This window comes from Taudactylus pleione, unplaced genomic scaffold (genome assembly GCF_031769625.1).
Source record: "Taudactylus pleione unplaced genomic scaffold, aTauple2 ptg000261l, whole genome shotgun sequence".
Taxonomy (NCBI): domain Eukaryota; kingdom Metazoa; phylum Chordata; class Amphibia; order Anura; family Myobatrachidae; genus Taudactylus; species Taudactylus pleione.
In genome coordinates, this window is record NW_028284663.1 from 1,143,710 (window position 1) to 1,162,700 (window position 18,991).

Sequence of the window (18,991 nt, forward strand, 5' to 3'; positions counted from 1 at the left end):
TGGTCCGCTTCTCTGTCTATGGTCCGCTCCCCGTGTTCCTCTGTCTATGGTCCGCTCCTCGTCTATGGTCCGCTCCTCTGTCTATGGTCCACTCCCCGTGTTCCTCTGTCTATGGTTCGCTCCTCTGTCTATGGTCCGCTCCTCGTGTTCCTCTGTCTATAGTAGCAGTGACAAATGAAGACAGAGGTTGGGAACCAGGCACCTAGAGAGGAGCCACAATGGTTGCTTACTTGGGAGGGCCGTCCATGTGTGGGGCCCCTGGACGGATGCCACCGCCTATAATCCACTACTGTTTAATATTGATGAGTAGCAGTATTTAGTTTAATGCAGAAAAACCCCACAAATAATAAAATATTACTAAGGGGCCTATTTATCGAGCACATTTTTTCATAAAATGATGTAGAAACTTGGCCCCATAGGTATTCGCCAGCTCTACATTGCGTAAACTGTTTAAAGCCTATGGTGACATGATCCCTTTCCCGCAGCCTCTGGCCGGCTCCCAAACCTGACACTGCGCTCTTGTGTAGTGTCAGATCCCCCAGGAGTCTTTCACAAAAGTGAAAGGGGCATATCCAAGCTAATTGTCGACTCAATTAGGTCCTATTCAAGTTAGGTCCTGTATCCCACACGCATTAAGCCTTGAGGGTGCACTTTTCCTTGCAGCCTCAAGAGCTGCGAGGAAGAGTCCACGTTAAAATGGATTTATCGTGCAGGAAAACCCATTGATTACGAGTTTTGGGCCCGATTCAGAGGCGCACACTATTTGCGTGCGCTCGCTCTGAATCAGGGCGTCCCTATTTTTTTTTTTGACCGGCCTCCAGGCCGCTCGCACAGCTGTGGGTGACCACCTACAGCGTGTGCGTGCGGCTTGGCGATGGTCGCGATTATCGCGACCATCGGGCTTGCGAGGAGACCCTGTGGTAAGGTCTCAGGTCTCGCAAGCCTGAGTGGACTTCCTGCTCTAATAGAGCAGGAAGTCCACTACTGATATCACTAGTGATGTCAGTAGGGCCGCCCACAAACGGCAGGTGTTCTTCGGGAACGCCTCCGTTTGTGCAGCTGCCCCCCTCCCCGCCTACAAAACGGGGTGAGCTGTCGATCAACAGCCGCCCCGTCTTGTAGCGAGCCCCGGTGTGAGTGATTTCTCCAGGGCACGCACGGTGCGTGCGCAATGGCTACCATCGACCCGCTCGCGAGTTGGTCTGAATCAGGCCCTTTACCCGTAATCTACAGCATGTGTTACCGTGTGTTGCACGAGGGTGGTGGTTGTTGATCGTCTTGCCGAAATTCTAATGCTGCGTATTAGGATGCAGCTTTTGGATCTACGCTGCTGTCTATTTACTCCAGACGCCCCCTGCTGCATTAGCGTATCAGTTGTACCGTATTGCGCAGTCGCTTCCCTGCGGCTGTGCAATACCCTAGAACTCTGAATGAGGCCCATAGGAGGCAATTCAAATGAACGCGATGTGAATAGCACCGGAAAGAAGTTCCTGGAGCTATTCAATTGTTCCCCACGCGCCCTGCACTTAGTCGGGAGATGCTGGTGAGCACACCTTAAGCCATGTGTTTAGGCGCGCTTACTGGCATTTTCCGACTTAAATGCCAGCCACGATGTTGTTAGCGCCGCTCTAAGCTGAAAACCAGCATCGTTGCTGGCACTTTAGTCGGATTTCTACTCAACTAAGTGGCGGACGCGGGCGAAACAACTGAATAGCTCCTGAAACCCCTTCAGAGCATTATTCACATCGCTCTCAATTGAATTGAGAGAGAGCGACTTATATATTGTATATAGACAATTGATATACAGATGTTAATGGTAGTTTATATAAGGAACATTAGTGCTGTTGCTTCCTGTTGATCCTCAAGAAGCAGTATGGTCAGACACACCTCTGTTTGTATAGGAAGCACAGTATGCTCTTCAGTTATGGAATAGATAGTAAAAAAGCAAAATTTTAACGTTCAAATATACAGCATGTAACATAAAGGTAAAATGCAATATTTGCCAGACATGCCCATTCAAACATCCACTTCCAATAAGAAATAAAACATACATAGATAGTTTCATACACTATGGGCCGGGACTATATCAGACGTCATCTGATGTCGCTCATGTCTGCGTGCGCAGGTGATTGACGTTGTTTTCTGATGTCTGAGCTGGGTGACTATAGGGCGTGCAGAAATACTTCCCTGGCCAGCTACTATACTCTGCAGGGGAAGTCCGCTAGCATCGCTCCTGCCACACTACAGAGGACAGTCCACTACCAAAGGGCATCTGCAACATGCCAAAGGCAAAAGAAACGTATGGCACTAATAGGAGGTTGCAATCTTTCTAATCAATAATAAGACAATGGCAGGCCACGTGTTCATTTTACACGAAGCTACCGCTTTGCTCTGACACTTCTGCAATAACATAAAGCTGTCGGCTAACATTATTATTAACGTTTTATACAACGCCTATTGTATTACGCAGTTCTGTACAGTGAATATATATACAGTCAGGCTGTAATTGCCTGCAAAGGATTTGCAACAAAATATTAAAAAGTATTAAAAAGAGAAAGTTAGATTTAGGATTGTTTAGTTTGTCCCATTACTTTTGGCCCCTTAAAAAGTGGGAGGCACATATAGAAACCGTCGTAATTCCTACACCGTTCACCTGATTTGGATATAATTACCCTCAAATTAAATCTGAAAGTCTGCAGTTAAAGCACATCTTGTTTGTTTCATTTCAAAGCCATTGTGGTGGTGAATAGAGACCAAAATATATATATAATCAGTTAAGTTCTTACTCCACTGGAGCTTACAGTTCATGTTCCCTATCACACAAATACATACTAGGATTCGTTTCATCAGAAGCCAATTAACCCACACTCATGGAGAGAACATATAAACATATAAACTCCACAACGTTTGGGCCCTGGTCAGAAACAAACCCAGGGCAGCAGTCAGGAATGCTACCCAGAAGGTGGCTTCGCTCTTTAAGGTTAAGGACCACTTCCAGTATACTGAACTAACGGCGGGTACACACTGCAGCGATGATGCCGTTTTGTAACGGCATATCGCCTACATCTCTTAGTGTGTATGCGCTCCCGCGGTCGCTAGAGATGGTCGCCAGGTTTGATGTGCTGCACATCAAACCTAGCGATATCGCTAGCGGACAGTGCATTGTTAATGAATGACGGAACGGTGATTGCCCCGTCGTTTATTAAAGTCGTCCAGTGTGGACACACAATCAGTTTTCACAGGCATTCGTTCCGATGTTGGAAGGAATGTCCGTCTTTCCAGTGTGTTCCCAGCTTAAATGCATAAGCAGCGTGTGACGTTCACACTTGTTTCCAATTACACATCACAGAGACAAAATAGGCTCTCCTGCTACATATGGATTTATGTCTGCACTGAGACTACTGGAAGCCTGGCTGTACGGCACTTACAGAAGCATTTATTCTCACAATCCAGACAGCACTACTACTTGTGAAGCAAATTGCGAACTCCTCAGCTGGGAAGTCTGTTATGTATAAGTCACAGTGCTGTGTTTATATGAGCGTGATAACAGATCATTCACACCTGGGCTCACACAGCCATGTAACAGGCTGCTTTCACTCTCAGAAAAGCAGTTCTACTCAACCTGGTCAAATAAGTTTTTATTGATAAAATAAAATTAAAGCGATCATCGGCACAAAAAAAAACACTGAAACTGAACGGTACACGTGTTCCTTAGCAGCCGTGGGCTTTCTGGTGCTTGTAGTTACACAAGATACAGCTTGCACAAACCTGCAATGGTGCTTGTTGGGACAATGATTTGCTGGTGCTGGGAGGGCACACTAAAAAAGCAACACATTAATGCACAGGTTCTCAAACTCGGTCCTCAAGACCCCAAACAGTGCATGTTTTGCAGGTCTCACAGAATCACAAGTGAAATAATTAGCTCTACCAGTGGAACTTTTAAAATGTGTTGCTGAGTAATGACTGCACCTGTGCACATGCTGGGTGACCTGGAAAACATGACCTGTGTGGGGCCCTGAGGACCGAGTTTGAGAACCACTGATCTAGATTGTTACAGTAAGCAAAACTGACATGTTATGCTTTTCCATTTGAGCTGTTTGTCCCATATCTGCAGCACCTGTATATATGCTGTCTGTGGGCTGTATAAAATGTATGATAAATGGAAGAACAATCTTCACCCCATTTCACTTTTTAACAGAGCTACAGTTGAAAGTCAGTGTAAGGATGAACATTGTATATACGTACATACCCGCTTATTTATGATGATTCCAGTGTGAGGAGTAAGTTGCATTGGAAAGGGATGTGTGTACATGAGTGCGTTATGAAAAACAGGAATGAATATAAATACCTTTCTATCCTCTGCTCATAGCTGCAGTTGCACAGGCAAGATTGCTAACCTGCCAGAATGCTGCTTAATCTGCCACCTCACCTGCCAGGAGTCACCGGAATAAGGTGTGAATTCCATCAGTACGGCACAGGCAGATGACAAAGGTAAGAATTCCTGAGACACGTGGTAAGAATGACATTTAAGGTGCATACACACACAACGATTTTTTGAACGATTATTGTTAAACAATATCGTTTAACGATAATCGTTTGAAAAAATCGCTCACTTTCTGAGTCAAACGATGAACGATTATTGTTCATGCGCGTTCACGTTTGTAGTTTGTAGTTCAGTCAGACTTGTCAACTCAACGATTTTCATTAAGTTAATATGCAAAAATCGTTTGTAGTTCATAAAAATCGTTCATTACATTTAAATGAACATAGTAAATGAACAACTTTAGTAAACGATTTTAGTTCATTTTTTCAAGGTAGAAAATCGTTTACTAAAATCGTTCATTAACTAAATCGTTGTGTGTGTATGCAGCTTTACAGGTAACATTGAACATTAAAAATTTAATTTGTCTAATTTTGTTGCATCTTTAAGCTAATGCTGCAAAGAGAATTATTGAATTAAAGTGATGGCATTTTTGTGGTTACGTTAAGGATTATCTCGCATGAAGACGGAGATGGAAGGAGGTAAGAGGAATATGTAGAAAGGAAAAAACAGCGGCTATAGGGCCTGAATCATTACGGATCGCAACTGCGATTGCAATATCGATTATGCACACCGTCTCACTGCGATAGTATGCTAATCCATTGCGATCGCTGTGCCGTCAAGGCATAACATAAGGACATCCACATTACCTTACACACATTCGTAATCCTTGGCAAGCAATTCGATACTATCGCAGCTAGGAATTGCTATCTCCCACGCTATGAGGCCTCGGGCTGCGTAGGCCATCGCAGTGGATAATTTATGCATGCCCCATGCAACGGCGTTCTAACGCCCTGGCACGTCTGCGTTTCGCCGACCACCCCATGCCATCACCACCCACAAATGGCACTTCCTGTCAATCACTCTGCGATGGGTCTACGTAGTCACTGTGATCGCAGTTGCCAGTTGGCGCACTCGCACTGCGATGCATGCACAGAACGAAACAATCGCCCGATTACGTGCGTAATCGCAGTTGCGATCGGTAATCAGTCAGGCCCACTGTACGTATGTTTGCTACCTACTATAGCCTATGAAATTTCCTACACATTATTATTCATGGTTATTTTACATTCCTCATATACTGTACAAAATCTCCTTTCATTAGACGCAGTTTTAAACAAATATTTAATAACATGTTGTGTAAGTGTCACTAAACCATACTGCAAATGTTTTCATTAGAAATAATACATACTTTGGACAGGACTCCAAATGCTCTGTTTAAGCTTTCAGTCGTCTCTGTTGCAATCACTGTCTATAGAAGACATTTGTAAGACAGGTGTATAGCTCTATATGCAGCAGTGACAATAGGTGGCTATAATGTATAAAGAAAAGATGTATATTAGAAATATCTTTATAACTCTAAGCGCATGGTACTTTACAGCACCAGCTGTGCCTTTATTCACAAAGGGCTAAAGAATGTTGCCTGGCACTGCGGTAATGGCATGGGGGCACGGCAGGCATGTGTAAAGTGGGCTGGGGTGCACCCATTGTCTTCTGTTTCTTTTGTTTTTTTATTTCGGAATGGTGAGCATTATGTAGCCTTCTCTATATTATAGATGTGTCCGTCATACATGTAGCCTCAATACGCCACGCAGTGCGACATTCCTGGCGTGAGTGACCAACCAGGCCCGTGAGTCTCTGCTAGCGGCGGGCGTCTTTATTCGCTGAGAATGCACCTAATGTGACCAGGACGCACTAGGAGACTAGCAATTTGATATGCGACACTTGTATATCTGTGTGCGGCTATGTCTGTAAACCAGCGATTCCCAACCTCGGTCCTCAAGGCACACTAACAGTCCTGGTTTTAGTGATATCCATGATTTAGCACAGATGGTTAAATCAAACTAACCAAGGTACTATTTAAGTCACCTGTGCTCAAGTATGGCTATCCTTATAATCTGGACTTTTAGTGTGCCTTGAGTACCGTCGTTGGTAATCCCTGCTGTAAACAAAGCATCATAGCACTTCGCATACAGATTCAGACACAGTCTCACACAGAGATACAATCAGCGCTGAGTCCTGGTGCCTCTTAGTTGCATTGTATTATATTGTGACTCGGGTGAAAAAGACACTCAGAGCGAGCAGCGTGGCACAGGACCTGGCGCGTTGAGAGGTTGTTTGGCGCAACTGCAGCAATAGTGTATGAGGACGCATCTGTAGATGGACGCAATTTACTGTCCGAAATTGCATCTTTAGACCTTAAGTTAATTTGGGCAGGGCGACCTTAGACTGCTGCCGCCTGTCGCAGTACTTAATTTGTTCATTTGTATCCTGTCCCCGCTGAGTGATTTGTCAGTGTTTTATAAATAAAGGAAGATTATATATATATATTTAGAAAGCACAGTGGCCTTTAGGTTTTTTTGTTAAGAGCACATTATCAATGCAAATGTATCACTGCTGTGTCAAATTCCTAAACAATACACGACAGTGACCGAGTCTTATGCCTGATGTGCTGGATAAGAATATACACTGAGACTATGGTAGAGAGCTCTCTACTGTTAAAAAACATCAACTGCAATTGAATCCCGTTGCATTACTGGTGGCATTATTTACTCAGATAGACCAGGAAGCACATCGCAGTCAGAATGACATTAACCACTTGCCCTTTGTGGACGGGAGGTTAGAGATTAAAGGGCCAGTTTCCTGTGTGAAAAATGAAACAGTATTTCTCCGACAGCTCGGGGTCTGTCCGCCCGTGGCCCATTGTCCGTCCTGTGTTGTTTTTGCCCTAATGTGTCTATACCTTCGTAACAACTCACCTATTCTGTACAAACAATCCAATTTTAAAGTGCAGATGTGTTGAGGCTGATTTTGTTTTTAAGGAAGCACAGACCCTATTTACGACGTGTAGTTTGTCTTCACCTTGGTGCTTCCCTGTGCATTGTACCCGAATGCTTAAGATTTTGATGGAAAGTGCTGCATGGATGTTACGATTACATATAGTTTAAATTGATTTGCTGAAAACCTTTGTTTGATGAACCTGGGCCTGATTCTAAGTCACACAGTTGTATATGATCATCAGCTGGACAACTCTGACAAGGGATGGGTACGGGATGCCAGCGCTCGGGATCCCAACAGGGTTAGGATACTGACTCTTGTCGGTCGGTATCCTAACCCTCCCTACCCCTAACCCTCCCTCCCCGATGCTGAACCTAACCCCCTCCCCCCCCTAGTGCCTAAACCTAACCTCCCCGTACCCTAAACCTAACCCTCCCCTCTTAGTGCCTAACCCTCTCCCTAGACTAGCGCTAACCCCGCAACTGACCTTCGGGATTCCGGCGGTTGGAACACCGGCGCCAGGATTCCGACAGGAGTTGAAATTCCGGTGCCAGCATTCTGACCGCCGTAATACCCGCGGTCGGTATATTGACCGCATCCCCTCTGACAACACTACAAAAACTCTAATAAGTCTCATGTTCTGGTTTAATCTAGAATTAAGGGAGGAAAGTTTTTTTTATCATTTTGGCATTGCATCTGAATCTCACAGCGCAGTATCAGACCGATATTTTTAGATGTCCAATAGATGAATTAAGAAAAACTTTCGAACTGGGCCTGCGCCTAGGCTTTCGTCGCCTCAACACAATTACCACTAGCTACAATGCTGAATTACTGCATAAAATGTCATTTTAGCTGCTCACATTCTCCTGTCAGTTTCTGTTTTACCTTCTGTGATCTTCTGCTGGGATTAGAAAAGGTGTTCTCCATAAGGAACCAAAGTTAAGTAATACTTTAATATAACTCTGGTATCTATGTAGGGGATTGAACTAGGGGGTATATTTACTAAGCAGTGGTTTTTCAAAGCCCAGGATTTCTGACCATTTTGTCTGCCAAATTTAAACAAGCCTGATTTTGCATTTACTATTATTGTCCTTTTAAATCTGGCGGTCAAAATCAGCAAATATCGTGGGTTTTGAAAATCCACTGCTTAGCAAATATACCCCTAGGTCTGGTGTAGAAAAAAGCAAGACGATTCTTTCAAATTTGTCAGATTTTAGGGTAATCAGAGGCGTCAATTGAATATGCAGAAAATTCTACTCCCAGGGGGTCATCAGTCAGAATGCTTTGCACAACCTGTAACTTTCATCCCCAGTGCCTGCAGTCGTTCTTCTTGTTGAACGGTGGGTAAACTATGATCTATGCACAGTATAACGTTCATCTCCAGGTATTGCATCTAAAAAGCGCAAAAAGATAATTCTGTAAAATATTGCAAGTTCCCATGTGTCAGCTATTTAATACAAAAATTAAACATCTCATCAAAATAGTTCTAGTGTCTGACATGATGTCACTCAATTTCAGAGCAGGGAGTAAACTCGGGTTTATTGGTGTGGGGGGGGGGGGTTATTTATTTTTTTTAATGAAAATTGCAATTATTCATCCACATAGCAGTTTATGAAAGCATATGGCTTTTTCCAGTACGGGGTACAATACTTACGAGAAAGCATTAAAGCAATAACCCTTTCACCGCCACAGGTCTCCGAGACGATCGCGTGTTAATGAAAAGTGCGTGCGTCGCAGTTTTTTTGTGCAGAAATTTGCTAGCTAGTTTTTGGCATTAAAAAAAATGCTTAAAGCGGTAAATATATAGAGATCTGTGAGACTGGTTCTTATTCACAAGCCTAGCCCAATAATAACATGTGACATCATGTTTTAGCTGATCTGTTTTATTGTCACATGCTAATGCTGTGAGCTCACCCTGTTCAATAACACAGACTTTTATTACTTAGACAACTTCCATTTAAAATAAAAAATATATATTTTTTGGACATTATGTACAAGGAAGCATAACGTTATTACACCCACAGAACTGCGACGATATTCTCCAAACCCTTCAAGAAAACTATCACAGCAGAAGTTTACCTAGAGGGGCAAGTTGTTTGCAGAAGGACCGAGCCGACAGACTTACCAAGTGCTTCATTTTTACTTTGTTGAAAATTTAACAAATCATCTCCCAAAAGCATCTGGAAAATTGGCAGCAGGTGTAAATAAAAGCACCAAAGATGAAACAGAATTTTTTTTTCCCCCTATACAACAACTTTTCCATTTAAAAAAAAAATTAAAAATAATCGCAGATGTGGTATTTCCGCCATCGTGAGTGTGTTTCCACTGTAACTTCTGCAGTCTCCCTCCCAAACAGTGTTACTGGGGATCTGTGCCAAAGACACAAAATATTGATACTTTAGGTTGATCTGGTTTTCTTGCCCGTGGTGGGCTGTTTGCGAAATTTCTTTGGGGCCGTCTGTTACGTTTCTGTAGGAGATCGTTTTGTGTCACCGCAATTTTTTTTTTTTTTTTTACATTTATTTTTTGTAAAACATAACAGTTGTATTTTACGTTTCTGGCACGTGTAGTAAGTCTCACCGGTGTAATTTGTGTTGTAAAAAATAAAGCTATTAAAAAAATTAAGATTTCTTAAAAAATATTAAAATACTATATATTTTTTGTAAAACATAACAGTTGTATTTTACGTTTCTGGCACATGTGTAGTAAGTCTCACCGGTGTAATTTGTGTTGTAAAAAATAAAGCTATTAAAAAAATTACGATTTCTTAAAAAATATTAAAATACTATATATTTTTTGTAAAACATAACAGTTGTATTTTACGTTTCTGGCACATGTGTAGTAAGTCTCACCGGTGTAATTTGTGTTGTGAAAAATAAAGCTATTAAAAAAATTACGATTTCTTAAAAAATATTAAAGTACTATATAATTTTTTTTATTTTTTTTTTTTAATATATCACTGTAATCCCGCAAAAGTTTGATGACTTTTCTGGGAAATCACTGGTTTTTACATAGGTTTCCCAACAAAGCACTGCAAGTGGCTTTCACTAAAGAATATTTACTGGTGGTGTTGACACATCTGACGTGAAACACAGACTAGTGATTACTGCGTAACCTTTTCACTCACGACCCAGACAGCAGCGTTACTGATACAGGAGAGAGCACTTGTCATATTCTACATATCAGCAACATTCTATACCATTTCCCACAGATTCCTCCAGTAACTATATATCAGATATTACATGATAATTGTAGGATCAGGAGCAGTCTCTGTCTGCTGGGTCCTGTGAAGCAGAATGAGCCATGCCAGTTGTGGTTAGGCAGCAAGCTGCTCGGGAGATGACAGTGTTAACGCTCGCTGCAAGTCCCTTACACAGTGCTACTTCTTGCATTTATCACCGAGACCTCTACAGAAAGTGCTCACGACTTCATCTCACAGGAAGAAAGCCTATAAACGTCCTAACTGTAAGTGAGAATATGGTACTTATAGACAATGCTTTGGATGGGCTAGTGTTCCAAACCTGTTATTTAATCATTTATAACTGATATATGCCTACTTACAGCTATTATACAGAATGATCCCAGTGCCACAGTGGTTACAAATAACTCATGCGGACGAAGGTGAAGATTTTGGAATATGATGGAAAGCGTTTTATGCATTTGCAGCGACTTTATTTAAGCCATGAATGAATCATACACTCAGTTCATATTAATTAGGAATACAGACCTCCGTAAATAAATTCCACTTTGAGGAACTTTGAATGGCCGAACTTTTCCATGGGTATAAAACACTGCTCATCTGTAGACATGGCATGCTATAAACAATTACAATACACCAGTCATTCAAGGTCTCATCTATAGGTAAAAGTCTGTCTCCCCCCCCCTCCCTCCCCATGACACCTGTTATTTACCCCGCTCCGCAGGAGGAGGGTGAATTCTCTTTTAGAAAAAAAATGGATGTAAATATGCCCGGGACCCGGTGTGGCTTTTTTTCATACGTGGGTAAACATGAATTTTATTATATTTCCTGAAAGCGAATTTTTTTTTTTTTTAAAAAGTAACAAAAATTACCGTAAAACCTGCGAATATACGATAGAAGCAGCAATGTGGCTCCTATGACCTCACACAAACCATCGTGAGTTTTTTTATTTTTTAACTCAATTGCAAATAAATTCATTTCCATGTCAAGATGACGGAAAGTCACCATCCTTTTCTCTAGCTACTTCAAATGGCAAAATACTATATATCTATAAATATATATATATATAATGTATAATATTTATATCACTCTGTTGACGACATGGCTCGGGTCATCCTCCTCTTCTGTATCTCCCCATATGAATCCATTCTTTTTTTTTTTTTCTCCTTTCTCCAAGTTGACTCTTCCCTGTCCCACCTTGCCTGTGAAGTTGTCTCCTGATTGGTGTGCTGTCTCTCCGTTACGTCACTCGGAATGTGACGTCCAGTCTTCCTGTTTCCTCCAGCTGTGTCTTAAAGTAAATCTTGTGGTAGCGCGGAGCCTCAGCTGAGCTGTGCTTGCAGAACTAATACAGTTACAGGCAGGAGAGTAGCAGCACCAGAGCTCTCTCTCTCTCCCTCTCGCTGTCTCCCTGCTTCTCCGCTCTCTGCCTCCTGTTTGTTCTCTATCAGATTCACACACACACACACACACGCATGCAGACACACACACACACACACACACACATACATACATACACTCCGTCCCTTAGTCATTCAGTCACACACACACGCACACACATTCTCCCTCCCTTGTCAAATTGTACTATTCACCAGCAGACAGCTCAGACCAGTGGTTTGTGTCTATTCCCCGGCAAACAGGATCAGTTCACTGGCTTCCACTCAGTAAGTATACCCTTCAGCGCTGGCTTATCCCAGATAACTTCCCACCCGTGTATTTTTTTAAGGATTTTCCTAATCTGAACAATTTCACCGAATGGGAACTTTACAGAAACGCGCACTCACTCATCAGGGAGGTTACCGGAGTAAGTTCAATTGAGGTTTTATTGTTATTTTAATCTCATTTCATATTTTTGTTCTTCTCTGAGGAACACTGAACAGCAATACGTGTTCTATGTAACCCCCACCCCCCCCCCCCCATAATGCAGGAGTTCTATATACTGTATACTATTATCTTGTAGCGTTCTAAACTAGTGATTACAATTCTTTGTTGTCTGTTTTGGCGACTTCTCGCAGTCCATTTGCTTGCTATTTGCATGTATCCCATACTTCCCCTTTTTATTTGTTTGTTCTTTTATATTTTTTTAATACTTTGTTGCTTCCCGGCCAGTGTAAAATCTACCAGGGATTACTTTTGTGGGTTTCCTTTGTAACCATTGTCACATGTCCAGTCTAGATGGAGGAATTATGCGTGAAAGTTGCTCTGAGAGATCCATTGTGAAGCTGGCCTGAAGTTTGCCCAAGAGGCTCGCTCTCCATCACTGCCGCCTGTCAGAGAGCGAGGACCTGCTTTCTTTATATGGGGTTGCGAGAGGTAGGTTAGAATTCCGTATAAGTGATTGCTGCTGGCACTTTCTGCGCTTGAGAAAAAGCGCCGGCCTGCGCTTCAGTGCCGCCGTTAGTGTCCCGAGCACCGGGAAGGGTTAACGACGGCTGGGCTTTGAAGATGCCGGTAAAGAGACGATACACATTTTGAAAAAGTTTGAATGCAAACCTTGGAGCCCGGTTTAGACGGTCTCCAAACCCCGTGGCAGAGCAGCTTACATTCAAAGCCGCACCAGAGATCAACTCAGATCAAGTGCGCTCGGCAGTGAAATAACTGTTTGCAGCTAGTGGGAAGACTTTCCATTCACAGCGAGCACATGCTGGTACGTTCACAGGGAGCTGCTCAGTCCTGAATTTCAAGACGTACACTTCTGTTCTCTTTTAGAACTTTAGCAACAGGAGGAGGCTGCACCCCTCCCCTTATGCAAACTGCCTGGCGAGGGTCATTTGCTGTGTGTGGGGGTGTGTATGCACCCCTGTCTGATTTTTTTTTTCTGTCTTTTTTTTTATTTCTTTTTTATTCCTGCGATTATAGCTGATTATTTTATTTCATTTGGATCTTTGTAAAGTTGTTTTGCCCTGTGAGACTAAAGTCACTTCAAGGCAGCCGATGATTAATTTGCTATGAAAGATTCTTTTTTTTTGTTTTTTCCTTTTTAACCCCACACTCCCACTCCCACCCCTCCTTTCCCCTATCCCCGGTCTGAAAAGCTATTGTAGAACCATAACAAAACGCGCATGGGCAACACAAGACAGGTGCGCTGTGTCAAGAAAGACAGGTGCAGCTTTTCGTTCAGCAGAATCTTACCAGACGACTATTGTTGAGTGGTTTATGAATTTATGGTCAGTTTCAAGATAAGGAGATCCAGGATTCTGCAGGGACGTGCAAATTAGACCTGGTGAGATATTTTGTATCCAGCTTATTTGCATGCTAAGTACCGGCTGCATTATTAATCAGCATATCACACAAAGTCAAGGTGGTGGTGGTGTGGGGGGGGGGGGGTACTATTATTTTCACTTAATTGCAGACTTTTAAGTGAAACCATATGTTGTGTGTTAGGAGCTGTCACTTACCTGCCCATCACTGAAAATTGCAGCTGTCAACAAATATATTGACTATAAAGAGGGCGAGATTGTTGTCTTTACATTATCATCACTACCTTTATGATTGTGTTTGTTATCCTGTCCCCTGCTCTCCGGTTTATTACATATGTACTTAGCATGGTTCTCCTTCATGTACTTCAGATTTATCATTAATAACATTATTGGTTGTTTTTTTCTTTTAAGTTTGTACTACATGTAGGTAAATTAAAATGTGTTATCATAATAGTATTGTGTACAATGTAGTTCAGTTTTGGTACCTCAGTCCCTGAATGTTTTCAGTGTTAACATTTCATCCCTTCTAATTGCTTCCTCCTGTCCTATGTGATGCCTTTAACCTCCATTGCTGACATGTAACACTTAACGTGGTGTATGTGTATATATATATATATATATATATATATATTATGTGTGTATGATTTAGTGGTCGTGTGCTCGTATGCAACACTACAGTATGTTACTGCTGTTGGCCGGAGGAACCATTTCTGTTGTCAGTGTTTTTGGGCATCAGCGACGAGATTTCGCTGTTTCTCAGCTTACCTTGAACTTTTTGGGGACCAGAACTCTATTTGACCCTTTTTAAATAGCAACAGCTTATCTACAGTATGGCAGTTCCACCTTTCTTCTTTTTTTTTTTTAAAGTTCTATGTCCCTTTGCAAATGTAATACTTCTGCTTTTTATTAATCATACATTGAGGAACTTTAGATATAAAGGTGTAAAATATCATGAAGAGAATAGAAGTGCTTGCTTTTATTGTAGTTCTGTGTCCCATCTGACTGCAGCCGTTTATTTTATAAGACTCGGAGAAGTAACCCTTTATATACCTGGAGCACTAGTAAACTGTTCAGCCCTTTAATTCCCCCATTGCTCCTGCCACCCTCCTAGAAATCCTGTATGAAGAAAGTGTGGGGGGTATCCGGCGCCTTAGCCTTTTTGGTGGGTACCCCGGCCTCTCTCACATCACCTAGCTGGAAGTTTTATACATCATTTTTAGTGTTTAGGTATATTAGTGTGCTGCTGCTGTACATACAGGGAATCATTTCTGAATTAAGTCACGAATTCTGAATTGTTTTCAGTGTCAGGTGAAATGTTCACTAGCTATCATGGTCCCGTATTCTCACCTATGGGAAGGCCATGGATTAAGGTTTGTACTTTGTGGTGACATATATTAAATAGCCAGTAGAAAATTCTGAAACATAATATCTTGGTTAGTTAGTTTTTTTTTTTTTTTGTAGGGATTTTTGAAATTTCATGAGAATTAAAGTTATTTTTCACTTACTGCTTCGTATAAATGTATAAGATTCTAAGCGTTCTGAATGGCAGTACAGGACACAGCAATACACTATGCATGTTCGGTTCTATCATTTTCATTTCAAAATGTATGAGATGTGTGAGTGACATTGTCACAAGTGGAGTTGCCACGGGGCTTACTAGCGTCATCATTTGATTTTGGTTTGTTTTTTGCTAGGACTATAGAGTAGACAGTAAGCAGTCGTACTTTAAAACAAAAGTATTTTCGCTTATAAACTTACACCTCTATATGGTATCATTTGAATCACAAATGCCTACCGGAAAATCAGATCCATTATTTTATCAATATTATTTACTATTTACAGTATAGTAGTTACTATTTTCCATTAGTAGCAAAAACTGTTTCCCAAAGTACCTGTTGGATCTGATAAAACCTTTCAAGCACTTATTCTGAGAAATAACTATGTACGTATGTGTATGTGTGTGTGTATGTATATATATATATATATATATATATATATATATAATATATATATAAAATCTCATACACACTCACACGTACATAGTTTATATATGTCTTAACCCCAGTGAATTTGTACATAAAGTTCAAGTTTACCAATCTTCAATCTGACATTTGAGTATTTATTGTTACATTTATTTGCTATACTTAAGTTATAAAAACGCTTTCATCGGCTTTTGAGAGTTTATTTGAAATACTAGATTGTTGTTGGTCTCTATACCAACAAGACATTAAAAAATGTCAAGATATTTTTTTTCTGAATATTTTTGGTAAATAAAATTATTTTAAGCATTCATTAACATATTTATTAAGATCAGAGCCACTGAAGTGTTTTTAAACCTCAAAAGTTACATACATTTTTTTTATCAGACACATCAGCAACTGGGCCAACTGGTCAAAAAAGCTTTACCGTTAAATAGAGAAAAATTCAGAAATTGCCTGTACTCTAATTTTTTTCAAATTTTTCAATTGACTAGCACCATTACATCTTAAATCTTTTGATAGGCCAATATAAAATAATTTGCATGTCACTCAATTGGGTTCTTTAATTGAAAAAATCGATAACTCAAATTACATAAATAAAGATATGGAAAAGAAAAATGAATCTAATTTATATTGTTATATGTAGCATTAGTATTTACCTAGATTTTAATATGGGCTGTTTGGGATGCAATTATTTAACATTCAAAAAAATTTTTTTTTAAATATAATTATTCTTATTAAATGTACGCTGTGGACACTTACAAATAATAAGTACCTAAAATGGGTCAATTATCAACGGCTAACAGCTGCAAAACTAGAACAAAACAAGCTGTTAAAATATCTCATCGGTTTAAACACATTTTTGTTATTAATTACTGTGTTTTTGTTGTTTTTTTTATTTTTTTTGCATTGTTATGTAATTTCCTGAATGGTGTATTTTAAACAATCCACATAACGAAAATATCTTTGATCACTCATTAACTCTGTTTTTCTTTTTGCATTTTTTTTCTATAGTTTTAAACATTGCATGTAAGAGTGTACTTTAAAATTAACGTATATATTGGTGACATTATTGGTGTTCCTTGTATATATACGTATATCAGCATTCAAGGTTTAATATGTATATGTATTTCACTTGTAATTGTTTTCTTGTGATACTCTAGGTGGGCAGTTAGTTACTTCTGGTTAGCATGTTTGATGTCACTTATCTGTCGGTCACTGCAGAAGGCTAAACAAACATCAGGGAAGCATTCTAAAATAGAGTGAAAGTTAGAAACATTCCAGAGTGTAAATAGTTGAATAAATTGTGAAGAGACTCCTTGGACAGATGTAAAGACAATGTTAACGTGATATATAGTTTCTGAGCGCAGAACCCTTGTTTGCATCGTATGCAAATATATACATAGATTATTTATATATATATATATATATATATATATATATATAAAATCTCTGTACAGTATAGTCTTGAGTCTATGCTGCGCCACACCCCACATGATGAAAGTACGGAGTACCATGATTAGGAGATAAACTGTTCAACCCATTTTTCTCTCTATAACTAATTTTTTTGCTTTCAGAAAAAAACTTATGACCTTGGTAAATTTCTATATGGGTTGTAGTTCACTTTTAAAGACACTGTTCCCACTCTTGGTTGGAACTTCATAAAACTACAGGTTGAGTCTCCCATATCCAAATATTCCGAAATACGGAATTATTTTGGCATGACTGAGATAATGAAACCTTTGATTTTTGATTGTTCAATGTACACAAACTTTGTCTAAGGCACAAATTATTAAAAATATTGTATAAAATTACATTCAGGCTGTGTATAAGGTGTATATGAAACATAAATGAATTTCATGTATGTACACAAACTTTTCTTGAGCCACAAAATTATTGAAAATATTGTATAAAATGACCTGCAGGCTGTGTGTATAAGGTGTATATAACACATAAATGCATTCTGTGTGTATATTTGGGTCCCATTACCAAGCTATTTCATTATGATATGCAAATATTCCAAAATACGGAATATTCCGTTATCCAAAATACCCCTGGTCCCGAGCATTTTGGATATGGGAGACTCAACCTGTATAAACAAAACCTATGCCCTCAGCTTTACCGCTGCCTCCGTAGCCTTGTAAGGTGCTTCAGCCGACTGTAAATCCTCATCTTCCTACATATTGAGACATACTGTATGCCTTGGTAATGACGCTCCTGTCATGCTGAAGTGATGCCTATCTGCATGAATAGTCATCCTTTAAAACTAGCCACAGATGTAGTCCTAGGGAGCACGTAGATGTTTTTACAGGTGAACCGAAAGAGATGGGACCGATTCCAAAAAGTCTGCATGCCGCCTTTGGCAAAATACCCTATAATTGTTAGCATGTGCTATGTTAAGCAAATGCATCATTTAATATTAGGTAGACATGGCATGAGGAAACAAATCTATAATTTTTATGTTTTGGGTTTTTTTTTTTTGCTTATCACAGTTGTATCTCTAAGGAATGAGGTGAAACTGCATCCAAGGATTCCCGCTAGTGCCACCTGACCAGTCACTCCAGGTGTTTTGCAGTTATTTTTTCTTACATCTTATTCTTGGGGAAACTTTGACACTTTGGGAGAAGTCTGATCATCGTCCTTTCTCACAGATTGCCCCACGGCTTCTCTCACTGTGCCGCACGTATTGCAGTTTCCAGGCAGCCCACAGGAAACAAGATGCGGTCTTTTACAAAATGATGGACAGAGATGATGTCACTTAGCATCTGTGGCACATTTTAGGGAGAGATCCATGCACACTGGTAGCCTTTCTCATAAACCCATGCACACTGGTAGCCTTTCTCATAATCCCATGCACACTGGTAGCCTTTCTCATAATCCCATGCACACTGGTAGCCTTTCTCATAATCCCATGCACACTGGTAGCCTTTCTCATAAACCCATGCACACTGGTAGCCTTTCTCATAATCCCATGCACACTGGTAGCCTTTCTCATAATCCCATGCACACTGGTAGCCTTTCTCATAAACCCATGCACACTGGTAGCCTTTCTCATAAACCCATGCACAAGGTCTGGGAGGCTATAAAGGGTTTTATATTAACAAGAAGAAAAAAAACATCGTTAACACAGTGCTAATACGTAACTCTTAATTGGTGATGGTATCTTCCTGTTAAATTCTTGACGCCATTTACCTGTACACAGATCGTGTCCCTCGGTCATTAAGCTGAAAAAAAAAAAAAGGAAAATGTTTTTGACACTGTTTTTATATATATATATATATATATATATATATAT

General features: G+C 40.4%; 1 protein-coding gene across 1 annotated transcript in view; it reads left to right on the forward strand.

Moving 5' to 3' along the window:
• The first annotated feature begins 13,726 nt into the window (after window positions 1–13,726).
• PROX1 (prospero homeobox 1) overlaps window positions 13,727–18,991 on the forward strand; it is a 113,089-nt gene continuing 107,824 nt past the window's right edge. Inside the window, exon 1 of the mRNA XM_088481047.1 lies at window positions 13,727–13,740. The gene's annotated coding sequence lies outside the window, so the exon portion shown is untranslated. The remainder of the gene's footprint in view (window positions 13,741–18,991) is intronic.